This window comes from Alligator mississippiensis, chromosome 9 (genome assembly GCF_030867095.1).
Source record: "Alligator mississippiensis isolate rAllMis1 chromosome 9, rAllMis1, whole genome shotgun sequence".
Classification (NCBI taxonomy): Eukaryota; Metazoa; Chordata; order Crocodylia; family Alligatoridae; genus Alligator; species Alligator mississippiensis.
Window position 1 is genome coordinate 58,643,628 of NC_081832.1, and position 12,289 is coordinate 58,655,916.

General features: G+C 38.3%; 1 protein-coding gene across 4 annotated transcripts in view; it reads left to right on the plus strand.

Annotated features, from left to right (window-relative positions):
• Positions 1-12,289, plus strand: part of ATP10B (ATPase phospholipid transporting 10B (putative)) — a 310,708-nt gene that overhangs the window by 66,983 nt on the left and 231,436 nt on the right. For 2 of the 4 annotated variants that reach the window (XM_059733475.1, XM_019478645.2), the window contains exons 1-2: positions 1,994-2,175; positions 11,316-11,399. The exons of 1 other annotated variant lie outside the window; for it this stretch is intronic. The gene's annotated coding sequence lies outside the window, so the exon portion shown is untranslated. Of the gene's footprint in view, positions 1-1,993; positions 2,176-11,315; positions 11,400-12,289 lie in introns of those variants that run through there. One more of the 4 variants, XM_019478644.2, reaches the window with a different exon arrangement.

Here is a 12,289-nt window from a genome sequence, read left to right on the forward strand (position 1 = left end):
CTCTAAAAAAACCTTTGCAGCTGATGCTTGTGTGATTGTTCCAACCCCCTCCCTGCCGTCATCCCTTCAGCAGTTCTGTCTTGCATCTCCTCCAGTCAAGTGCTGTCTATTCTCTGTTACGTTTTATGTAGAAGTTGGTGTGAACTAGTGTTATAATGAATAATTCTGTCAGAAAAAGATACTAAACTGAGATTTTCTATCCTTGACGATGCTCAAAATGGTACTGCTCAACAGTGTGAAGCTGAGGTGGGGTTTGTTTGATTGGTTGATGTGTTGGGGTTTTTTTTCTTTTGTCATCATGAGAGAGTAATAGTTTGGGATGGCTCACCTACCTACCACAGAGGACTCCAAAAATTAGGTTCAGATAGTAACAAAGCTGAGAAACTGGTTTAATAATATGAATGGCATGTTCTCTCTTTTTCATGCAGTGAGTCAGACTTTCTCACTGAGCAAAATTACTGTCAATGAGCACAGTTAATTGCTACATACATCACATTAATATTGATCCCTAATGATTTGCTAGCCATGGCACCATGCAGTATTCCCCATTCCTTTTAAGAATTCCTTCCAAGCCATCTCACCTGGGGATTTGCATGTAGAAGCCATTGCTAGGTCAAGGTCTGTTCATGTTGAAATACAAACTACTCCCCACTCTTGCCAGGCTGGACCTAAAGTGTCCTTCCGTTGCCATGGTCTATGGAATGAAACCTCTCGCTTTGAAGACAGGGTGGGCTGTTTACATAATTTAGATACAAGCATAATGTTTCAACTAGGAGAAGCTCAGCTTTGGCAGTAGAAACCATGTGGGTACAGGCATTCATACAGTTTCTCCTGGAAGTGCCATTTTTGTTTTGGAAGAAATTACCCATCTCCCACCCAACAGAAATTGCTCCTGGGAGAATGAATGCCTGTACACTTTATCACTGCTAGACCCCTCCAGGGGATAAGGGTGAACTAAGTGGCAGGGAAAAGCTCCACGACTTCCACAGACTGGAGTCACCCTGGTCTGGAGAAGGCATGGGGAGGCTCCCAGCATGTAGACCAGAAGAGGTAGGTGGGGAAGCAGCCACCTACTGCTCCTCGTTGGCTCCGCAGGGAGTTTGTGCTTCTCAGTCTGCTCAGCTCCAGGCACCAAGACCCAAGTGGAGAGAGCTGAGCCCCAAGCTCCCTGGCCACTCCTTATATCAGAGTCCTCAGCATGAAGAGAGAGCAGGGTCTTTGCTGTGACTCACGGGACTGGAGTAGCTGCTGCTTCCCATGCTTTTGCCATACTGTGATCGTCCCAGTGTTGAGAAGGTGCAAGAAGCAAAGAAGAAGAGGCAGTTGCAGGCTGAATGCCTGTACTGCTCCCTCTCCCAGAATCATTTCTAGTGGTGGAAATTTTCCACTGCTAGTACTGAACCCCCCTATGTGACCATTGTTAACTATGTCATCTGCAGTTTAACTGGTTCAAAATACCGCCCAGGAGCAGCCAGAATCTGGTTCTACTTTTTATATAATCTCATTCCTTGTTCTGTATCTATTTTTTTTAAATCAGGAAGCACAGTTAATAAGTAAAAGTAGACACGCCTGTCCCCTTTCCCTCTCCTCTTCAATGCTAATGTTTTCACAGCTTAATTATTAATTGTTAAGAGGCAAGTAGCATTTCAGAGATCTGAGTAACTTGGACGGAGCACAAATTTGTGCTCAGAGGCATATTTGAGTCTCTCTTTCCCTTGACATTTATGGTTACTTGTTTTAACTTACAATATTCACATTATTCAAAAGTAGCCCTTTCTTTTGTCCTCAGAACACTGCAGAGCCACATTTTTATATCTCATGTCATCAAATATTAGCATATGGTCTCATCGTCGTTCAAGTTTTCTGTAGTTTTAATGAAAAGTATGCCAGAGTGATAGGCGGAGTTTGTGACCAGTTCTCTGACTAGAAATTCCTGTTACACCTGTGGTTGCAGCAAATTCATTACGTCTGCTCATACTTTTGCAAGTGAAACAAGGCAAGGTTTCTTTACAACAGTAATTTTTTTCTTCCAAAAGGGCTGCAGGGTTGAGAGCAGATTGCTTTTACCACAACCCCCTTATCATACTAGAGATATTACTGTATGACAGATTCATAAATTCACTGTTGAGGAGCTTCAGGCAAAACAGAGGAGAGAAGAGGCAACAAATGTATTGAGTAAGTAATGCCACCCCCAAACTAGATTATAGGCAAAAAATAGTTCATTGCCATTATTCATAATCGTCATTTCTGGTTCTTACTGTGTATATGTTGAATGCTTTGTAGGAAAGTTGGAAGAAATGTTCCCAAAGAACTTGCACTCACAGCACTTGATTTTGAATGTTCATATTTTGCCTTTTTTATTTCCTTTTGTCATGGTGAGCAGGCTCCCAAAAAGCTAATTTTCTGGTGTGAAATGGAGAGAAATAAGTGGATCTTTGGAAGAGGAAGAACTGCAAGTTGAGTAGGGAGCAGTTATTTATTTGATTTGTCAAGGGGAAAGTTCAGATAATTATCTAGAATATTGTGAAGCTTTGCCTGTCAGCCTTGATACATAATGAGAATGTGTTGGTAGATATCCAGAGGGAAAATTGCCTTGAATTATCGCATTGAATTTTATGCGCTACTGTTTCTTTTCGAATTAATAAATATAGAATAGTTGAGTGTGTGACTCTGGTTGCGTGTGTGTATGATGAGCCAAAACCAAAACTGAGAAATGATCTACTTCCACTTCTTGCATAACAAGATGGTTTCTCTCATGTATTCAGAGACAGAAATGCACCATGACATTATTACGGTACCAGTCTCTTCAGTGTCTCTATAAACACAAAGGGATTGTTTCCAGCATAATCATTTGGGTGAATTTCCTGGAGGAGAAAAGAGATTTCTTTACTTTCCAAGAGAGGGGGACCATTTTGGCACATGCAGACTTTGTTTCTATGTTTCATGCCTATGTCACCCTATGTCTCTTCATAAACTGAAACTTATTAAGAACACTTAGATACAAAAACATTACAGTAATATGCTGATATCTTCATTCTTTGCTCACCGTTTTTTAATTGTTTTTGAAGGCTGCTTGAGACTGCCCTTCTCTGCAGGTAATATCATTGTAGTTGTGAGGCACAGAAACGTCTCAACTTACAGAGAGGGGCTTTTTCAGTGGTGGACCACTTGAGTTTGAAACTTGAACCCTTTTGCTTGGGTCAGAAATGTCTTGAATCCAACCTTCACTCATCGTGCTGAAAACCCCTTTATTTACACAGTATTTATGGGAGATGAGTAGGAAGGTCCCATGGGGAGGATGCTGGGGAGAAGACTAGGAGGTTACCTGTGAAATGAGTGCATTATTGTTTTTGCCCAAGCGATTTAGGAGCAAATTCGCTTTGGCTTTCGATGGAAGTTTAGGAAGATTTTTATAACCTTCTGTCCCCTTACTTTTTATGTAAAAATGAAGTATAAATATAATGACCAAATACAGTAATTCTGCACAAACAAGATTGTTTAACTCCTATAACCAAAAGTCAAAAGAATCCCATAGACATGATCTGAAATTATTATAGTGTACAATAGTGAAGATATTAAGTATATTCAAACATTTTCCTCCAATGTTCTTTTGCAAGAGATTGTGATTCAAATATTGTTGTCAAAGTTCTCTTCTTCCAGCTTTTAGAAATGGCAAACCTGCTTAGAAGCTCTACCTATGTTCAGATTTTTGTAAGTCTAGCAGTAGTTCTTCAACTTTTGTCATTGTGACATTAATTAAAATGAACAAACTTCAGCCCATCCAACCTCTGGGAGGACTGACCAATGTTTATTACAAATCATAGTAATTGCATTATCTTTTTGACTGCCTTTCTAGCTAAAGGTTCACAGTCTATTAGCACTAAGTTTTAAAAAAGAAAATGGGGAACTTGGACCTGAATCTTAATTCCAGCCTTACTTATTGCATGACAGAATGCGATTTGTTAAAAATATAAATTAGTTCTCACTGTGTAAATTTCACCACTTTCTAATCTTTCCTTCTAATTTCTATATTGATTTGAATTAATTGTTATTCAAGGACTCACAGTCTCTTCCTTGTGACCTTCTATACTTGATTTGAATTTTAACTGCTGGTTGCCTCGCTTTTTTTTCAGCATCCATTACTATCTAGAGTGAAAATGTTTGTAGGGTAAGAGTAGTTGAGTTGAACATGCTTTCTCAAAGTCTCATCATTTGGAATACCTTATTTTAAAAAATTATGTTTTGATAACATTGGGTTACAAAAAGAATAAATATTATGTAGTCGCTGGGCTCTGGAACTGGTCTGGCTTAGGCATGTAATAGCCAATTCCAGGCATTGACCATAGGCTTCTTGCGTGACCACAGCTAAGTCTCTTAAGGTGCCTATACACATGCATCAAGGCTGCTCTGACGCGCTGTAATTACAGTGTGTTGGAGCAGACTCAATTAATCAAGTCTCCTGGAGCATGGCACTTACTGCACTCCAGCGTCACATGTATCAGCATCCCCACACTGAAAAATGGTGGTGGGGCTACTTTAACTAAAGCTCATTTGATGAGTTCTAAGAGCTGCTCTAATTAAAGCCCCCCACCCCAGCCTCCCAGAGCACATGTATAAATGTCCTTAGCCCAAGTCTGTACCACCACCACTTGGGCCAGCCTGAAGCTCTGCAATAAGAAATAAACCCTCCTTTCTTGCTTACTTGACACATACTCAAGCCCAGCAATTTAGCAGACTAGAGGGTTTATCAGGGTCCTAAACACATGGCCCAGTGCCCCTCTCTGGGGCTAGGACTGTAAGTCATTTACTCTGTCAAACTGTCACCGAGTATGGAAAAGTGAGAGGAAAAAGGGTGACTTGTTTCTTGTCAGTGGTCTTATGCTTGGCAGGGAAGTGGAATGAACATAGCCTTAATATCTCTCCCTCCCTACTCAATTTTCTACTTATACAGATCAAAAATGTTACTTCTCCTGCCCAATTCCACAGTATCTCTCCCAGTTTTCCTGGTGAGTAATATATTTATTTTCATGGTGTGCACTGCCTTGTATAACAAAGTCTTGATTTTTGCTGGGTTCTCCAGACTGCAATACCATAAAACATTATGTCTTAATACCAGAGACAGTAGTCTTATGGTAGTCTTATTACTCGGCTTCTAACAACTAAGGGCTAACTTATATAAGGTGGTCTCATATTATGTATACAATAGGGATCTAAGAGTCTTGCAGTTACTGATTATATAACAAGTCACCTTTGCTTTCCTGTGCCTTCATTTTCCTTCTTGAAATGGGGTTAATAACAAGAGAAGATAGGTGCTTGTATGAGAACTAGCATTTAAATGGTATCAGATCTTTAGAGAAATTGTGCTATGGAGTCCAAGAGATATCCAGTAATATAGAATCAGTTCTGTATTATAAACCATAATTACTTAATGAGTGCACAAGATAATCTAACTGAAATAGTGAGACTAGAACAGATATTTACTCTTTTTATAATTTAACACATTTTATAGAAAGTAACCAAGGCTTTAAATTAACCTCTTCTTTCCTGTATAATGTGTTTTTTGTTTTCAGTCACTATTCTGTAATCCCCCTCCCCATTTATAAGAGACTTGTACAAAAACTAAATACTGTGCTTACTTACTGGCAAAAAGTTTAAGCTAAGCACAAACTACTATTTGTTGTGTGTGTTGGAGTTTTTTTAAATATATAAAGTTGTTGATGAGCAAAAAGGTAAACTTTATTGGAGAGGCAGGGGAAAGCATAAGAGGTACTAAATGGAAAGGTAGAGGAACTATATCTGAGTTCAAATTGTAAAAGTACACATGGTAAATGAAAAAACAAAACAAAACAATGGACAAATTGGGTGTGTACTTGGTCTATATTAATAGTTGCCTTCCCAAAACTGTTCTATTGTGTCTAATAGGCAGATCTAGGCAAAAATTATCATGGACTGGAATTTTAACTCATCTTTTGTTGCTCTGTTGAAAATGGATTTTGCTACATCTCAAAGGACTGAGGGGGCTGAACTTAAAAAAAAAGATTTTTTTATTCTTTTTTTTTTTTTTTTAATCTTCCCACCATTCCTGGGGATTCTAAGTTCCCACAGCACACCGTGCTGTATGAAATGTCTACATGATCTTGGGTCTCTATAAATTTCCAACCAGCAGTTTGGGACTATCTTGCCAGAGTGAATTTCAAAACTAGGGCAGCCAAGAAACTGCCTAGAACAGGGATACAGAATCAGTTATTTATTCTGAGCCATAAATACTTAATGAGCGCATAAAATAGTCCAACTGAAATATAGTGAAACTGTAATTGAGATTTACTCTTTGTCTACTTAGCTGATATAGTCAGAACTGTGAAGGACAAGAATAAGTGATCAGAACAGCATGCTCTTGTACCATGACAATGTTAAGAGTTCTTTAGCGATAGCTGCTGGGGCCCACAATTAACTTAGTCATAGTCCATTTTTCAGTTATTACAGACTTCCAATTAGAGTAATTTACCATGTGTGATTTGTTTTCAGCCTTTTGATTCAGAGTTAATTTAATCCTGTGGCTTTTGGGACCAGTGATAAGGTGTTAATGCTAGTATCTCCCACTGCTAGACTGCCAGTTTGTTTGCTCTTGAGACGGATGACCGATCATTTGACATGACTGGCTGAAAGTGTTCCTTCCAATTATCTGAGTGACTGACAATCCAATAAAGGATTATACATAAAAACATCCTTACTTACATATAAATCAGATTGATCAGCAAACATGGAAATGTATTTGATTCTCTCTCTCTCAGCTGATGTACACAAATAATCCATAAGTGTGATTTATTAGTCCCACTTGTCTTATCTCGTATGATCAAACTATTATCAATAACAACTATGACTCTTTCAAACAGGAGATTTATAGACCTTGGGCATAGTGTAATAGCCAACATGCACATAAAAATCAGTACAAGATGCCTTTACTTTTTATACTCAAGTGTCCTTGAGGCACAGCAGCTAGACTGGATTTCAGATCACAAAATAGAGATAAACAGGATTATAATAATCCTAAATCAAAGAATCAGGGGGAAAAATTAATGGATAGTATAATCACAACTCCAGTTTAAAGTGTAAAGTGATTGATTCTTCTTTACTGTGTACAGAGGGTAACTTTTTAGTAATGTAAACATGTCTATATTGTCAATTTTGAAAACTAACCACTGCTTTCTGTATTGCTTTACTCTTGTACTGTAGACTCTATTGCACAGAATTTGAAATGGACAAAAAGGGAAAATGGAAGTTGAATACGATGAGCTTAATATGATTATATATGTCAAAAAGTGTGCTTCAAAAAGCCATTGCATGCCTAGTTCTGCATGTATTATCTGTATATCGTATATCTCCAGTATATTTTTTCCTTTTTTACTGAACCTCTTGAAACTTGCACAAGATGTGCAAATTCCAGAACTAGGTTTTGTTTATCACAAAGAAGACAAAATCAGTAAAAGCTCTATAGTTATATTAATAACTTTCTTACAAAAATAACTAAACAATAATATTGTGAATGTGTGTGTGTGTCCATATTTTACCCTAACTGAATGTAAAACACCTTTAGTACCATTAGGATTAATGGCTAAGTTTATGCCAGTTTCCCCAAGGAAGAATGAGTAGTTCTTTTTCTGACTTGTGCTTCCAAAAATAAATTTAAAAAATCATTAGCCCTTTTGGTTGCAAAAATAAGCTTTTTAAATTAGGAACAAAATAGAGTGCAAATAGATAGATATTTACCCGAGTCTACACAAACCTGAAACAATAGCACTGGGAATTATAATTTGTGCCTGCTCATTTCAAGATTGTAATAACTCTGAAGTCAAATGGCAGTCTATATAAAAAGATTAAGTAGTTACATTGGCAACTAAAGCATGCAAGGGGAACAGACAGTCATGATCAGACCTCTTGCATTGTATCCAGAAAGGCTTTCTTGTTGCATTTGTTTCCCAAACTGCTTCTGACTGGGTGCTTCAATCATCTGAGGAAGACCTTTTATGCTTTCTCTCAGAGATGGTAATTCTAGGTGAACTCAAACAATTAAAAATCAGTGGCAAGATATCAGCTACAGAGATGTAGCCCAGAGCAGGACTTACTACCCATTTGTTGATAATATGATGTTATACTGTAACCTGAAGTCTCATTTTGACTAGGAGATCACTTTGTGGAAGGAGTTTAGAAGAATGCTATTAGATTTTCCACTTTGACCTGTTTTGATAGGCTGTTGACAAAATAGTATTAAAGTAATCCCTCTGATTTATGGATTATTTGTGTGCAGTAGCAAATACAGAGAATCAGTGGCACTTCATCTGTATCTGATTATAGTTAAATCTCCAGAGTGAGGAACACCATTTTAAATATCCTCATTTTTAAAGGCACTTATAATCTGGTCTATGGAATTATATTCTTGAGCTGCAGTGAAGCTATTAGTTGGATAAATGTTATAATTTAAAGATAGGATTTCCCCCAGAAATGATGTATATGAACTTATTTGATGTATGCAAATAAAAATTTTCAGCAGATGAAAGTCGTAATAAATTACTGTATCTAACCTTCTGCTATTTTCAAGGCTTGAATTAATGAAGTCAGGATTACCAGAGGATTCTAGATCATTAACAAATGAACTATTATATTAAGTCACTAATCAAACAAATCAGATATTTTGTTTTCTTTTAACATGTTACTAAAATTACTCATAATAGCATATATGGAATATTTCATTTCATTTGGATCGATGGACTTCCTATTCTCTTGCCACAAATGTATTAGCGTATTTAAATTTCTCTTTTTATCATTCTGCTTTGTAAATATTTTTTTTCTTTGGATACCTATAAACATACAGTTCCAAAAATCTTTGTTTTTTTTAAATTGATTATACAGATTGAACATAATTGACATCTTCAGTTGATTCAAGTTTTACTTCTAGAAAGAGGCCCATTTAGTTGGGATTTAGCTATTTTTTCTCTGGTGGTTTAAATGAGGAGATAAAAAACCAATCCCACCCTCCTCACACCCCCAATTCCCATTCGTATGCAATGGTACAGATGATATTATGCTACGCATTTCAGAATGCAGATCTGCATATACGAATGTCCCTTTTTGTTTCTGCATGCTTCAGTCAGCTGTCATAGATAGTAATCAGTGTTGACATTTGCATTACCATCATATAGGTTTTGGGGCCAACCATCCAGTGAGATAATTCATACAGATCACTCCTATCAGAACAAGTGTATGTCTACACAACAAAATGAAGGTGTAATCTTAGCACAAGCATGTACTAACATGCTTGTGCTGACTGAATTTAACTAATCTAGGTGGCACAGGTAATAGCAGAGGAGATACGGCTGCATGGGTTTTATCCTACAGTAGCAAATAAAGCATGAACCCAGGGGAACACAAGATTTTTTAATTAGGAGAGATGTCAGACAAATTAGGGTATTTTGTACCTGAAAGCTTAACTAACATCTCTCCCAACTATAAAGCTGGGCCAGTAAAAAAAAAATATCCTCACCTCACAAATCTTGCTCCTTGTGTATTCCAGACCATCACAGCTACAACATTACTCTGAACCAAGGTCACTAGTTAGATTGAGCTAACATAGCCATGCTAGCATGTGCATCGGCCATTCCTTCATTTTGCTTTGTAGACATAACCTTTGTTTTAAGGAGTTTGCAGACTGAGGCAGACATCCTTGCATCTTTCTGCAATATGACTGTCTAAAGCCTACAAGATTTTAAATTTTGTAAATGAAAAGTTAGATTCTAGAGCCTGAAATGGCTGACTTCAGAAATGAAAAACTTGCCCAACTGAAGCAAACCAATCAAATTCAGGCCCTGTTTGTGTTGTCCAGTGAGATTTCCCAAGGCCTAACTCTTTAGTCAGCTGTGGTTCATTCTAAGTGTGGAGTCTCTTTAAAACTGTTTCACCAACTGAGACCCTTTGTTTCCAGAGAATATGCTAAAATTATGTGTTAACAATGAAGTTAGTTAACTTCTATTCTGGGAGATCTGCAACAGCTATCTGCTAAAAATATTTGTGGGGAATTTTTGTTAGTTAAATTGTGTGGTGCCAAGTGCTCCTAACTGATACATTTTTGTTATGCACAGTATTGACCCATAGAAAGGAGGATGACAGAGTTGCAGAGTCTTAAAAATTGCTTCCTAGCTAACGAGCTGTAGGTGGGGTAGAATGGCACCACATGGTGTACAAGATGCAAACACACTAGACTCAACTGAAAGCAAGATTTAAAAAAGCCCAGGGATCGAGAAAAAAATTGCATTAAAACTTAAGATCCTTGACACAATTATCTTGCCATGTAAGAGCAGCTGTTCTTTAAACCAGCCCCTCAGTTTGGCTGTTTGTTCAAATCCATATTTGACAGTTAATTACACTCCAAAGAGCGGTATGAGAAGAACAGTTTTCATCCAAGTGCCCAAGAAGTGCTATAGAAAGGGCTAGAAAAAGTTATCTTGCCTGATGGACTTTTTGAGAACAGATGGCATTGTTCTGAGAGAAGGCCCTGGAGATTAAACACAGAGGTACAGACATTTAAACAGTTTTCTGTTAAGCCGTGCAGTTTAAATAAGTAGCGAACAGAACACACATTCACTCTTTGGTGGGGAGGGAGGCACATCTTAGACTAGGTTGCACCAGTTTTAAACCAATCTGTGTGCTGAGCTTCTGTTCTGTTATGGGTATTGATCAGTTACTGATCAATTATACCATACAAATTGTAATGTCCATACCCAGCCAGAGGGAAAAGTGCCAGCTTCTTGTGAAGATTTTGAATTGCTGGTAATGTTTCCTTACAAAATGATCTGTTGATCTAGAGGGGTCTGTTATCCAATACGTATCCCAGCTGCTTGCTTTGTTTTGGTTGATTCTTCTGGCATTGCATGTTTATGGTAAATTCTGTCAAGTACTGTACTAAATCCATTGGTGTAGAGTAAGAGTGAAAATGTCTGTCAGTGGATTCTATGACTCCAGCTGATTTCTTGAGATACTCAAGGGAAAGGGAACATTTCACTTTAAGCATCCGTCTGTTGTTGTTGGCATCTGGCAAGCCACGTGCCTATTGCTGGTAATAAAGAAGCTGCAAACATACTGCTTGATATGTAGAATTCTCTCCCTAGTTAGCACCAAGCTTTCATTTGTACCAGCTGTCACTGAATTTAGTAATAATGATTTGGCTTAAATGGACTGGTGATTGCTACCTGCCAGGGAAATAGCTGTAAAAGCTGTAAAGTATTTATTGCCCTTACATTTTTGTTTGATTTTTTTTTTTTTAGTCTTTTTTCTACTCTTCAATGTGGTCAAATCTGAGGTTATCTTGAGTCCCAGGTCTCTGGCGGTCCTGAAAAGAGGTGCTGGAGGTGAGTCTGTAGCAACCTTATTGGTGAACTCATAATTCTGGAGTGCCTTAGTGGATTTGGGTGGACAGGTACATTCAATCCCATCCTTACTACAAGCTGCTGCCATTGCAACCTGGACAACTCCTTTCTGTCCTCGTGCTACTCCTTGCAATCAGGAAGCTTAGGTCCATTTGAATGAAAAAAATTACCATTCTTGGTGTACGGGCAATATTTGCAGGCCGGACCTTGCCTCATTCTCCTCCCTCCATTTATCTAGGGGCAGAGGTGTGAGGCAAGCCTGAGCAGAGCCTGAGAAATTTAGGGACTACTCATGTGAGTAGTACTCACACAAGTACTTGAAAGGTTAGCTTCTTGTTTTGCTTTCTCTCAAACAGCCACAAAATGACTGCTAATGAGCTGTACAGAGATCTGTGGTGGTGCTCTCTCTCTTAACCAAAGAGTTTGAGTTACAGATACATTGAGAAGATACTCGAATCTGGCCCAGTTCACAGTATCATAATTTTAATATCCAGTGTGAAGCAGGGATCCTGTGCTGGTTGATCGTCTCTTTGGAACTGGCTTTTCTCTCTGTCAAAAAACTCCAGCTGGGTTTTCAAAGTGATTTAAAGAAGTCTGGCATCCAGCATCTGCTGACTTTCAAAATTCAATGGGAATTAGGTGCCAACTACCCTTGGAGTATTTCTCCTTTACCCCAGCAGCTGCTCAGAGGCAGGCAAGAGACCTCAAAGTCTCAAGAGTGGCTGCAGGAAGATGCCCTCAGTGTAGCTTTGCTGATATATTCCTAGCTTTGGAGCATAAGCAGAAACTGGTGTGTTGAGCATGCTCTGCAGCATTTCTCTGAGGACACACCAAGGACATTGTATAGGCATACTCATGGGTGCTTTTAACAA